This window comes from Macaca mulatta, chromosome 17 (genome assembly GCF_049350105.2).
Source record: "Macaca mulatta isolate MMU2019108-1 chromosome 17, T2T-MMU8v2.0, whole genome shotgun sequence".
Classification (NCBI taxonomy): domain Eukaryota; kingdom Metazoa; phylum Chordata; class Mammalia; order Primates; family Cercopithecidae; genus Macaca; species Macaca mulatta.
This window is the reverse complement of record NC_133422.1, coordinates 101,200,535-101,214,318: the sequence shown is the minus strand read 5'-3', so window position 1 is coordinate 101,214,318 and position 13,784 is coordinate 101,200,535. Positions and strand designations below refer to the sequence as shown.

At 40.8% G+C, this 13,784-nt stretch overlaps 1 pseudogene; it reads right to left on the bottom strand.

Annotated features, from left to right (window-relative positions):
* Nucleotides 1–415: 415 nt before the first annotated feature.
* Nucleotides 416–11,083, bottom strand: LOC144336189 (ATP synthase F(0) complex subunit C1, mitochondrial pseudogene; annotated as a pseudogene).
* Between the last annotated feature and the right edge of the window lie 2,701 nt (nt 11,084–13,784).

Genomic DNA, 13,784 nt, shown 5'->3' with positions numbered 1-13,784 from the left:
GTCGCTGAGCCCTTGTTCCTTTCTATACGGTAGAGGAGTATGTTAAAGCTGTTCGGGTAGATCACATCTCTAGACTGTTTTCACTCCAGGAGAGTGGCAGTGCGGCTTCTCCAGGGCTGAGAGCCTGAGTCCAGGTGTGCTTTCGGGCTCTGGGAAGCAACACTGAAAGGGGGAAGCCATCCTTGTTGAAGGAGGGACGCGTTCTCCCATACAGCCCTTACAGGGTTCTTCTTCCTCACTCGTGCCGGAGTGACCAGTGTGATTGAGGCCAGCAGGCCCTTCTCCTGGGCATGGGAGGTGGGGGTGGGACAGCCTCCATTCCACTAGCTCTTTTCTTTTTTTTTTTTCTTTTTTTAGAGAAACGTTGTGTTTAATGGTAAAGCTTAGCACACTGCAGAACCAGGAATGGCGTGGAGTCACAGCAGCATGCACAGGCAGGTGACCCCCACGGAGCCTCACATGGCAAAGAGGATGAGGAAGGCAACCATTCGACAGAAGAGCCCCATGGCCTCAGACAGGGCAAAGCCCAGAATGGCACAGGAGAAGAGCTGCTGCTTGAGAGACAGGTTCCTGGCATAAGCAATGACCAAGCTGCCAAACACCACTCCAATGCCAGCCCCTGAACCAGCCACACCAACTGTGGCTGCCCCAGCACCAATCAACTTGGCTGCTATGTCAATGTGCCAGGAGACAACACTGGTCTGGAATTCCAGTTTGACCACCTGGAGTGGGCAGCTGCTGTAGGAAGACTGTTTAGATGAATTCTCTGGGCTATTCAAGAAGGAGGCAGACACAGGCCAGATTAGACCCCAGCTACAACAGCGGTTCCGAGCTGGAGAAATGAGTAATGCCCTGGTGGTCTGCACTGTTTCAGTCTCCCAGCTTCAGCCCTTGGTCTCAGCACTCCAGCTCTTTTCTTCTGTTTACTTTATTGGGACTTTTGCTGCATGGAGGAAGATGGAAATAAAGCTTCAGAACAATACAGTTGAAACAATGGTTATGAGAGTCTTTGTTCCAACAGTTGTCGGGGGGCTGGCGGGGTGGGTGTTCAATTAAGCCATAGGGGCTTCAATTAGGATTTGAGAAAAAATGTACTCTTTCTCAAAGTAAAGTCACACCTCGATGTCCAGACAGGTGGGCCCATTGGCTTAAAGCAGCGGACCCAGCAGTGGTTAAGAAGGCTAGATGTACCATATGACCCAGCCATCCCATTACTGGGTATATACCCAAAGGATTATAAATCATGCTGCTATCAAGACACATGCACACGTATGTTTATTGCGGCACTATTCACAATAGCAAAGACTTGGAATCAACCCAAATGTCCATCAGTGACAGACTGGATAAAGAAAATGTGGCACATATACACCATGGAATACTATGCAGCCATAAAAAAAGGATGAGTTTGCGTCCTTTGTAGGGACATGGATGCAGCTGGAAACCATCATTCTCAGCAAACTATCACAAGAACAGAAAACCAAACACCGCATGTTCTCACTCATAGGTGGGAACTGAACAATGAGATCACTTGGACTCGGGAAGGGGAACATCACACACCGGGCCTATCACGGGGAGGGGGGAGGGGGGAGGGATTGCATTGGGAGTTATACCTGATGTAAATGACGAGTTGATGGGTGCTGACGAGTTGATGGGTGCAGCACAGCAACATGGCACAAGTATACATATGTAACAAACCTGCACATTATGCACATGTACCCTAGAACTTAAAGTATAATAATAATAAAAAATAAATTAAAATAAATAAATAAATAAATAGGCATTGATGGAAAAAAAAAAAAAAGAAGGTAGAATAGCCAAAGCACCCATGTCATAATCCACTTCAGAAGGGAAAACAGACTGGCGTGGTCTGAGGCCGACTGCAAAACCAACTATCTCAGAAGCCAGTACTGCTATTGATCGGTCGACTCAATAGACATCAGTGCAAATCATATACAAGAAACCATGAGTGCTGTTAGAAGCAAATGACTGATTAGAGGAACAGAGCAAGGAAATGCCATTAAGTAACAGATGGGCTGGGCAAGTTGGTTCACACCTGTAATCCTAGCTCTTTGGGAGGCTGCGGAGGGAGGGTTGCTTGAGGCCAGGACTTTGAGACCAGCCTGGGCAATATAGTGAGAACCCACTTCTAAAAAAAAAATTTAATTGACCCGATGTGGTTGCATGTGTCTGTAGTCCCAGCTACTCAGGAGGCTGAGGCAAGAGGGTCACTTGAGTCCAGAAGTTCGAGGCTACAGTGAGCCATGATTGTACCACTGCACTCCAGCCTGCGTGACAGAGTGAGACTCTATCTTTAAGGGAAAAAGAGTGAGACTCTGTCTTTAAGGAAAAAAAAAAGGCAGTAATGAATATACACACAAATATGCAAATCTAAATAAATATATAGGCTCCGTACATAATAGATAGAGATTATTCTCTTGAATACCTGAACTTGCCACCAAGACTTTGGTTCTCAGCAAAGGTGAGAGTGGGAGAAAGAGGAAGGTGAAGCCTACACAGGGTAACCTTGTGAGTACCTCTTCCTTCACCCTGATCTTTCCAGCCGGCTCCTGGCTCCTTTTCCCCACCTTTCTTCATGTCCTCCTCTCAAAGAAGTCACTCGCTAGCACCTGCACCATCAGAGGATGTTTCCACACACAATAAAGAGTTGCACAAGTAACATTAGAGTTTTTACTGGAATATATTTTTGAAAAATCTAAATGATTCTTTTTTTTTTTTTTTTCTTAACACCTTTGTTGTTGGGTTCTTGTTTGTTTTGTTTTCTGGAATTATAGAAAAAAATATTTCCCTGACCTAATGCTCAGGCAGAGTCAAATAAACTACCTTGGAAACATTTAGGGAAGTTAATTACAGAAAAAACTTTTTTTTTCTTTCACTGTTTTGCAGCTATGGGTGTAAAACTAGACCATAGAGAAATGGCCTGCTTTACACCAAGGCATGAAACTGTAGCGGGAGGAAGAGAAGGAGGTGGGAAGTGAGGAGATGGAAGGAAAGCCGATGCTGTAAGACTCCCTCTGCCTTGTAGGCTGCTCCTCCTGGACACTTACCTTCAGAAATCACTCCATTTTCACACCAACTTTTCCATCCCTAAACCCAGAAAATGATTCCACAGGTGACGGCCCCAGAGCAAGCCCTTCTGACCCCTTTCCAGTCCCCTATCTGTCCCACTATCCTCTTAATACTCTTTTCATTGAATTCCAGAGGGCTTCAGCCCACAGTAAAATGAAATTACAAGTATTAAACCTTGATCTCTCTTGAATATAATTCATTGCAAACACTTGTGCCCTTAATCCTTAGTGCCCAAATAGCATAATTTTTTAAATCCTCTTATTGATACCCTTTTAATTATTACTCCCAGGAGAGAAAAAAAAAATCAGCCACGACCCAGCCACCTCTCACCTTGTCTCTTTATTTTTCCTTTTGTTCAACAAGAATCTCGTGCCTTTTTCTCACATTATCCCATTATGCATGCTCACTGCGAGGTGGCATTCTCATCTGTATGTGACACAATGTGTCATTGTCCAAGGGCTACCTACATCAGCCTCCTCTGGGGAAAAAAGAGCTTTTACCACACACAAAAAATAAATCTGTTCAGATTACCCACTTTAATCATTTGGTTAAGTATAGAGCAATGAGCAACAATACATTTTTTTATTCTCACTAGGGACAGAACGATGTTTAATTAGGCATTTAAAAGCAACTGTTAACTTATACAGACCTCATCACAAATGGTTTTTCAACCAGTTCAGTGATCTGAAACACCAATTAGTTTCAATTCACACTTCTTATTATCTGTCCCTTATTAAACCATTTAGTTCAGAATCTAAATTCCTTTCTTTTCAAGAGTGTTGATGTTTTACTTTGGCTAGGAGGAATTTTTTTTTTTTTCCTTCTAAAAAGGCATTCTGCAAAATGTCTTCCCATATATCTTTTTTTTTTTTTTTTAATTAAACAAGCAATGCAGAGCTTCTTTTCCTGAAAATGCTCTTTGTTGATACTGTTGTTCTTAAATCCAATCTAGCCCATCAGGGGCTTCGTGGAGGGCTCTGGTGATTTCTCTTCCAGTGCTGCTTGTCCTGTGAGCATTTGCAACTGCGCCTGTCAAAACTCGGCTCCAATGCTGCCACCTTGATCTCTGGGTAAGGCCTGGCCTCTCCGGGTATCTTCCTCTCAAATGGAGTCACAGCTCTGCAGCTAGTCATCCTGCAAGGGCTCATGGTCTCCATAGCGGATTTTTTTTTTTTTTCTCACTTTGAAGTCTAGCTTTAGGACACCAAAAAGTACACAGAAAGAGCATGCAAGGACTATTGGTCAAGGTACTCCAGAGAAACAGAATCCATAGAAGATAGAGAGAAAGAAGCTTTAGAGAATTGGCTCACATAGTTGTAGAAGGGACAAGTCCAAAACCTGCATCAGCCCCCGAGGCTGGAAATTCAGGGAAGAGTGAAAATGTTGCGACCTTGAGTCCAAATTTTGCAGGGAAGCAAGTTGGAAACTCAGGCAGAACTTCTATGTTCAACACTTGAAGATAATTTTTTTCTTTTTCAAGAAACCTTAGTCTTTCCTCTTAAATCCATTGGCTGATTGGATGAGGCCTACCCAAATCACACAGGGTCATCTACTTTAATTCTACTGATTTAAATCTTAATCACATCTAAAATATACATCCACAGCAATGTTAGGATTTATATTTGACCAAACAAAACTGGGCTTTATGGCCTAGCCAAGTTGACACATAAAATCACCCATCCTAGGTGAAGGATGAAGCCTGGGATTTCAACAGCAGCTCTGCCACACACTTCCTCCAAGACCTTCCGTGGCCCTCAGTCTCCTTATCTATGACATGGTTCCCCAAATGGAATAAATGAGAAGAAATACGCCTTTGGGGCATTCCAAGGATGAGGAGCATTTGGTTTGGTTAATAAAACTGGATTTCCTCTTACTGACATGTCACCAATAAAGTACAAAAAGGACATAAGCCACTCTTTGAGCCAATCACATTTAAATTCAGGTAAGTTTCCAACTAGTCATATTTCACTGTACTCAAACAAACCCTATCTGGAAATAGGGTTCAGGTAGATTCCTGTTGATGTGGGGAAAGCTTTGGTCTTGAGAGTCAAAATGGGAATAACATGATAAATTCATTAAGTTAGACAGTTCAAAGTCAAGCAAGATTGTGTTGGACTAGAAAGCTAGTGTATTAATGTGCAATGGAAGTATGGCTGTATGGTGCAGAGAAAACTATAGTAGAAGTCATGTATCCTACATGTGCAATGCTGAATCAGTCACTTGCCCTCTCTTGACCTCAATTTCCTTTCCAGAAGATAGGAAATTTGGACATAATGACTTTAATGTACCTTCCAATTTCAAATGGGAATCTATTAGGATTCTTGTTTTCTTCCTGAATCATTTATATTCATTAGGAGGTATTTGATATTGGTTAAGTCAAATGTTTTAAGCTTTTAAACTTATTAAGGCATAAAGGTAATCTGAAACTTCAAGACTAAAAAATTCTATTTTACTAGGCTCTAGGTCACATAGCATAATAACTATTTATATTAACTACTGCAATGAAATCAGTCAAAAGTTGTATTTTTATATCATCTATTCAAACTTTTTATTCTCAAAAGATCTTATGATTAAATCTTCCTTTAGCCAATTTGGTATCAACTATTCTTTGACAGTGTCTCGGGTGATATAATAAAATATCACTGTTCTTTCTACAATTTAATATTCTTCAGTGGAATACGCTACTTTGTGGGGTTAATGGCCCATGTTATTACATCTTTTTGATCAGTTTAGATCCTTCTCACTATTTTTTACGGCTTGATCTTTGCTTCCAAACTATAATTTCATTAGAGGATAAGAGTTAAAATGGTCTTATTTTTAGAAAAAAAATTCAATAGTGATACATACTTTGTTAAATGAACAACAAATATTTGTTAAGTGGATAAATAAGTAAATTAATACAAATGTATGAGGAAACTCTCCAAGAACTTCAAAGTGCCTTGTATAGGACCTTAAACATATAAGGTACATAAAAAATAGGTTTAAAAGATTAGAGAAAATAATTGCAAGATAAGACGAAAAAAATATATATCCAAGTATTGATTACCCAGCCATATACTCAGCCTTATTTCCATCTTTCTCTCACCTTATCCAATATTCACTCAACACATACTGCTTAAGTATCTACTGTATGTCTGGCACTCTGTTGGCCATGGAAAATACGGCAATGAGCAAAACACGAAGGCTCCCTGCCTCATGGAATTTATACCTTCTCATCTCTCTTCTCAAAACCATACAATAGGGGCAGAAGATAGAGATGATACCTTTATAACAAACTAAAAAATTCAAGAGGTTGGTGGTGGTGGTTGTTGTTTAAATAGCGTTGTTTACTTGATTTTCAACAAACTGCTCAATGGACACTTCAGTTACCAGGCCGCTGTGTTTTCCTTTGAAATACAGAGCCTAAACCACATGGACCCAGTCTGCTTCACCCAGGTAAGACACTTGGGCACCCATCAGCTGATGCACAGCCAACCGTGATTGACAGCATGAGAGAGTCTTTCTGGGTGTCACTGTTAGTAATGACCTCATAGGACTCCCCCTTGGGCCTATGAATGACACAGGACAGGTGTACTTCTCAGCAGTCTCTGTGCCAGATGTGGATCAACCTATCTTCTGGGGCAGCTTCATGCTGTCCTCCAATTTTCTAGCCTTTGGGGGTAAGACATTGCATCCATTGGATTCAGCGTGTAGTCAATCACTCACAAAGTCATTTACTTGACATTGATTTTCTACCCCTTTTTCACTGTCATGTATAATATCTTGGTACCAAAAAGCATGTTAAGAACAAAATAATTGATTCCATGGCTTCATAAATATAGTATCAAAAAGAGATGAAATTCAAACAACTCAATTGAAAAAGGGGTTGAGTGCATGAATAAAAGATTTAGTAGGAAGTGCGGTTGGCATTATTGACTAAAATCAGGCTTGAGGGTTTCCTGTAATTTAAAATGATTTATGCTGCCTAGCAATCATTCATGGAACCCCTACTCTTTGCCCCTTGTGCTAGACCCTGGGAACACAAAGATGGATAGAGATTCAGCCCCTGTTCACTCTGGTCTGCAAACACCAGTCAGATTTTAGATTAACACATAAATCTTTGACTCTTCCGTATGCCAGAAAAATGTAGGCTTTGTAATTATGACTCTATCACTTTTCCACACTTTCCCTTCCAAAAATATAACTATGTTTATATTGAACACTCATTGAAATGTTTAGTTCATAGTCTTCATTCTCTTTTACTAATATTTCCGTTTTCTATTTGAAGTTGGTAATGAATGATTAGTTTTCCTCAGAACATTAAACCAACTATATCTTCCCAAGCAGTTTTAATAACAAAAGAATACTCAACTTGGAGAAGAGGCTTATCACAAAAGTTTTATTGCTAGAAGATTTTTGGCCAAGAGAATTTCCAAGCATATAATTGGCAGGCTTCTATTTTACCCTGCTCAGTCCTGAAGCGATAATGGTTGTCCAGTTATTTCTGTCTGCACAAGAATCCTGCCCCATCCCCTAGCCCAGCATAGAAATGCAGAATATTACTCGTCAGGCCCGCAGCCGCTTCTCCAGATTACATCAGTCAGATGAGACGTCTGCTGATCCTCATCTCAGAAACGGCTCTAGAAAAATGATTCTGAAGACTCTTGATAAGCCTCCCCAAAATTTTACTTATAACTCTAAATATTACACATTTCACTTTTGCAAAAAAGGAAAAGCATGAAAATTCATTAATACGCTCCATCCCACCCCAGGTTCCTCTTTCCCATGTCTATTCATAATCGGACTATAAATCAGGTCCAAAAAACTACAGCCTTCATCTACCAGACGGAAATGTCCTGGGTTAAGCCTAAATTAAATCGTATTTGTTGTAATTCAAAGATATTTTTCCCAGTCTATTATAATACTCTATTTTTCTGTCATCTATTATCTCCACAAACAGCCATGGAAATAGCTTTACTGATACTAAAATGAGCACCCCAACTTCTAGAAAGATTAATACGAATTTATTTGCATAATTAATTCAAATGTTCTTAGCTCCTTCCCTGTCATTAGCAAAATAGAATGGAACAGGGAAAAAAAGATTGATAAGCTTTGAAATGATAATAATTCAATAGGTAGCAAATTATGTCAGCAGCCTGTATCATTTATCTATTTATGCAGTGGGACAATTATTTACTCTGCTTTGTTTCAAAAAGGATTTCAGGTGGCTTCAGTAATTTCTGCAGCGTAATCCATTTGTTGAAAGGAAACTTTTAACTGATAACTTATGAAAGAGTTGGGAAGAAATTTGGACAAATTATATTTAAGACTTTTAGAGCAAATTGCGTAATATTTCACATAGTCAAAAAAAAAAAAAAAAAAGAGGATACCCTGGTTGGACAAGAACCAATGGATTATGAAAATGGTTTGGATTCCTTCAAACTTCCATAATTACTTTCAACTGTGCAGCTTTCCTGACAGTTGAGATTTCTTAGTCAGGCTTCAAAACCATTAGCATTACATAATGCTGAACCAATTAATGCAGCTAGCCAGTGATTCTCACTCCCCTCTAAAACCTTAACACCACAAGGAAATATTTCTTTCCCACTTTGTACTCATTTGGAGACAAGCATTTAGTGACCCCAAAACCCAGTGCCCTCTTTATCATGCCCTTTGGTCCATTTTTGATGGCCAATGCTACCATTTAAAGACAGCCAATTACTGTCTCTTTCATTTTACTCATCAAAAACTAAAAGAAAGAGAAATGAGATGTCTCGTTCATGCCAAATCATATACTTTATCAGAGACAGCATAAGAAAAATATAATAAGCCCTGACATTCTGTCTTTCATTCTCTTCATGAATTAATACATTTATTCCTCTAACAATTAATGAAGAATAAACACTGTGACACAAATCTTTTCAATCTTTAGAAATTTCAAACCTCTCTTTCCCATGACAGTTTCGTATTTCTTTATCATACATTTTACATTATTCATGGGTAAATAGCACAAATAATATGTTTGAGTTGTATTTTCTTACCACTCCCAAATCTATGTGTTAAAATGATAAAGAAACAGATATTACCGTAGAAGCCCAAGACTCATCTTTTGACACCTGCTTTTCTTCTTCCATGTCATGCCTGCCCCTCTTCAGGTTGTGAAAACTACTCTGGTTAAACCTAGTTTGGGGTTGGATATGTCAGTTTCACCATAATATCGATGTATGTGATATAACATGGATTCATATTCTTGTGCTATGTCTCCCAGGCATGTGTGTTTTAGGAATAAAAGTCATTATCTGCAGTTGACACAACTGTGTTCCTAAGAGAACAACAAAGTGCTTGTCCTAGCTGGCCTCGCTGCTTTGCAGAGTAGTACATACTGAGAGGTCCTTCCATGATGGATGAGAACCGAGGTCACCCTTTCACTTTGTTTGTTCTTGTTGTTTGTTTTGTTTGTTTCTTTGTTTTGAGATGGAGTTTCACTCTGTCACCCAGGCTGGAATGCAGTGATGTGATCTCAGCTCACTACAACCTCTGCCTCCCGGGTTCAAGCAGTTCTCCTGCCTCAGCCTCCCGAGTAGCTGGGATTACAGGTGCCTACCACCATGCCCAGCTAATTTTTTGTACTTTTAGTAGAGATGAGCTTTCACCATGTTGGTCAGGCTGGTCTTGGACTCCTGACCTCAAGTGAGCCACCCACCTCAGCCTCCCAAAGTGCTGGGATTATAGGCATGAACCACCGCACCCAGCCCACCCTTTCACTTTGGAAGTGATGGTGAGCAGCAAATAACCGGGACAAAGATGTGAAAGATAAAAGTATAAAATACCATCTCTCAAGTTTATGGCCTAGTGGGAGTGAATAAAACAAACAAGTAATTATAGTATGAAGCATAATAATACCGGGGTCAGTAGAGATACAAAGTCATTTAAGATAAAGGAATTCATATTTATCGTGTGACTTCTAAATACGGAGTACCATACATGTGTTTTCGAGAATAATCTTATAATACCGTCTCAAAGAGAAATTATTATCCCCGCTGGAAAAATGGGAAAAATAAGGGTAATCAAGCTCATTTTCCCAAGAGTATGTAACAAACAAATAGCAAAGTCAGAGACTGAGTCATGATTTTCTGGCACGCTCTTTCCACGTACAATGTGCTGGAAACACAGAAGGGGCCACATCTGACCGAAGCAGCTTTGCCAAGTAACTGGCATTTGAGATAGACCTTGGCAGACAGGATCTCAAAAGTCGAGTTGAGAATCAAGAGGGAATTCCAGGCAAAGAGATAGGCTTGAACAAACACGTCTTAGATGGAGAATGTAAGACGTGTTCAAAAGAAAATGTTTTGTCTGAATTTTAGAAAATACAGGATAGTGTAGATGCACTTGGACCTGGACCCAGAATACCTGGGTCCTAACCAACACTAGGTCACTGAGGTGTAAGCCCTGAAATTGGGGTTCAATATTAAGTGCTGCTTTGACATCTGATAAAATCAAGTTTCAAATGACCACAAGTTTCCCTCCCCATTCTGCTCCCACAGGTAAGGTCCCCTAGCCAAAGACACGAATTCACCAGGGGACCAGGCACAGTTCCTGCTTATCTTTGGGTAGTAGGTTTTGGTTCCCTGCCAGCCTGCAGAATTATACATACAAGCCACTCACCCCCATGACCACAGCAAGGACCAGAGCCAAGTCCCCTTCTTGTTACTACAAACCCGCCTCTCACAGGCCCTGACTGTTCACTCTGTTCTTGAACCATTGCGTAGCCCTGCAGACTGTCCACTGTCCTCTTCCTTACGCTGTGAGCATATGTGACAATGACACTGCTGTCTGCCCCCTTTGCTGGGGTCCAGTGTCACATGTTTGACCATCTTCAAATTCCTAATGTAGGAATTCCTCCCTCCAAACACCGTGACAAGGAGACAAATAACCACTTTTAGCCCTGTGCCTTTGGGGAAGCTGCTTCGCCCCTGTGTGCGTCCGTTTCCTCACCTGCAGAAACACACGTGCTCATAGTGCCTCTTTCATAAGGCCTCTATAAGTGCCATAGATGTTTGGTGGCTGTTAATCATGGGTGGCCCTGATATGTTACATGTTTTAACATATTTAGTCCTTACTACAAACCTGTAATGTAAATATAGTTATGTTCATCATTATCATTTTTTACTACCAATGAGGAATTTGAAGCAGAGAGCAGGGACACAACTTGCCGCAGATCCCACAGCTAAGTGGTTGAGCCATAACTGAGATTCAGACAGTCTGGGTGCAGAGCCTTTATTAGTAGAGAGAGGACTGAGAGGTCCCCAAATCCACCCACTTAATATTGGAGGCAAGGACATCCTGCTTTTTCTTTGCTATTGCACTTACCAAGTTGAATTGTAATTCCTTGTTAATTTTCTGCCACCATCATTTGGAAGTGCGTTCCCTAAAAGCAGGCACACAATTCGCTGTTGATTTGATGGAATCTCTAGTCCATTATCTAAAACAGTGCTCAGCCCACTGTGCAGTCCCAGCCACCTCTTCCTGAACAACAGAATGAGTGACTTCTCCATGGCCAGATTTCTGGGGCTTCTCACATTTCTGCTGCTGCTGAGTCTCTGCATGATTTGACTCTGCTGACTGCACTTCTTTGGAAACTAGTCCTGGTTTACAGGGTCCTGAATTATCCCCTTGCATTCTCCTTTGAGGCCTTTTCCACTGGTCCCTGGTAGAATTTCTCTAAAGCTCTGTCCTAAGCCACCTTCTGTCTATCTATTTAAATCCCTTCTCAGGAAACTTGCAGTTATAGTGGAAAGGCTCCCTTTCATGCAGTAGACTTGAAAGTCTGTGTCTTTAACCCTCATTTCCTTCTCCTGCCCTAAATGCAAAGTTCCAACTTTTGTCTCTCATCATCCAACCATCCCCACAAATTCAACTTGCCTAATATGAATTCCTCATTAGCCCCACGCTCTTGTACTCAGATTCTCCCTCTTTTGCCGCATGTTTGTAAATAATGTCAACATTTCCTTCAACATTCAAGTTGAAAACACAGCATGTCCCCAGTAGTTGCAAAGCAGCTGAAGATTTGATGGGCACAGCATTTTCTACCCAGGCTCTCCTACCCTGAAACCCTTAACACAGAGCTTCATTGCCTCTTGCTTCCTTAGACTTATGATTGCCATTAACAGGTTTCCCCACCTCCAGTTTTTCTCTGAATTTTTCCACCCCCACATCACTGCCTGCTTCATCACAAGCCAGAATCTCAGCTCTGAACATTGATGGAGGAGTTTGGGGATCAAATTAGATTTACAGTGTATTTGAAAATGGACCAGGAGATAAGAAAATAAAGACAGAATGCATAAGTGACCTCTCCAAAATGGAAAATGTTGATAGTGAGGGCAAAGAACATGAGAAATTAAGAGTATAAAGAAAGGATGGTGAGGCCGGGCATGGTGGCTCATCCCTATAATCCCAGCACTTTGGGAGGCTGAGGTAGGCAGATCACCTGAGGTCAGGAGTTCTAGACCAGCCTGGCCAACATGGTGAAATCTCATCTCTACTAACGATACAAAAATTAGCCAGACATGGTGGTATTCCCAGCTACTTGGGAGGCTGAGGCAGGAGAATCACTTGAACCCAGGAGGCAGAGGTTGCAGTGAACCGAAATCGCACCACTGCACTACATACGGCCTGGGCAACAGAGCAAGACTCTGTCTGAAAAAAAAAAAAGAGAGAGAGAGAGAAAAGAAAAAGAAGAGATGGTGGATTAAACAGTGCCATCTGGAGCACAGGTGAGTGGATTCACTTTGGCCAAGAAAAGCCATGCTGGTTCTAGGTTTAGATCTGAAGCAGAGAGGACAGGAGCAATATGGAGGAATTCCGAGATGGAGGGAAAGCTGAAAGCACATTGGTCAGATGACATTAATTTCTACAATGAAATGAGGTTTAATTTGTATGGTGAAATAGTGAAGGTGTGGGTAGAATCAAGGACTTGAGAAAAGGGGGAAAAAATCTAGTGTAGATAGTTTGAGGAATCTACTGAGATATGAACATGAAAATAACTCTGGTGTATGTGATCTCTTTTCCAAATTTTGAAGCTTAACTTGGTTGGTGGGATAAGTATGATACTCCAGGCCAGTCCTAGTTACTCTATTCAGTTCTCAAACACTCCAGGAAGGCTCTCTATACACCAGGTTTATGCTAAGCCATTGCATACTGAGCTAAGCTCATGCCAGAATTTCCATGGGAAAAGATGAAGAAAAAGGAAAACTATAGCAAGAGTTGTTTATGACATAAACAAGGAGTTTGCTGCTTCCCACATATTAGGGAAACAGTTGGATTACACATCAGGGCCTGGAGACTTTAAACAATACTATCAGGAAGTTAATGGAACTGGAACAAGGAAATTACTATGACTCTGCACTCCATAAAATAAAGAAATGAATAAAAGTGCAATTTATCACTGGAGAAACAGTGGAAGCTGAGCTGATAAAATAACCAAAGAAAATAAAAGAACAATGTGATCTTGCTGGAATGGAGTCGATCATTTTGTGTTGAAGATTAATACTTCTCTCTAGAACTGCATAGGCAATCTAAACTTGGTGGGAGGAAATGTCATTTTATAGCACCTTTCTGACTGAAAATCACCGTGTGTGTAGGTGTTATGGTTTCTAAACCATATGAGTAAAGAACATACGTTGTCTCATTTTAAAAGACCAATTTTTTCATGTACCTTT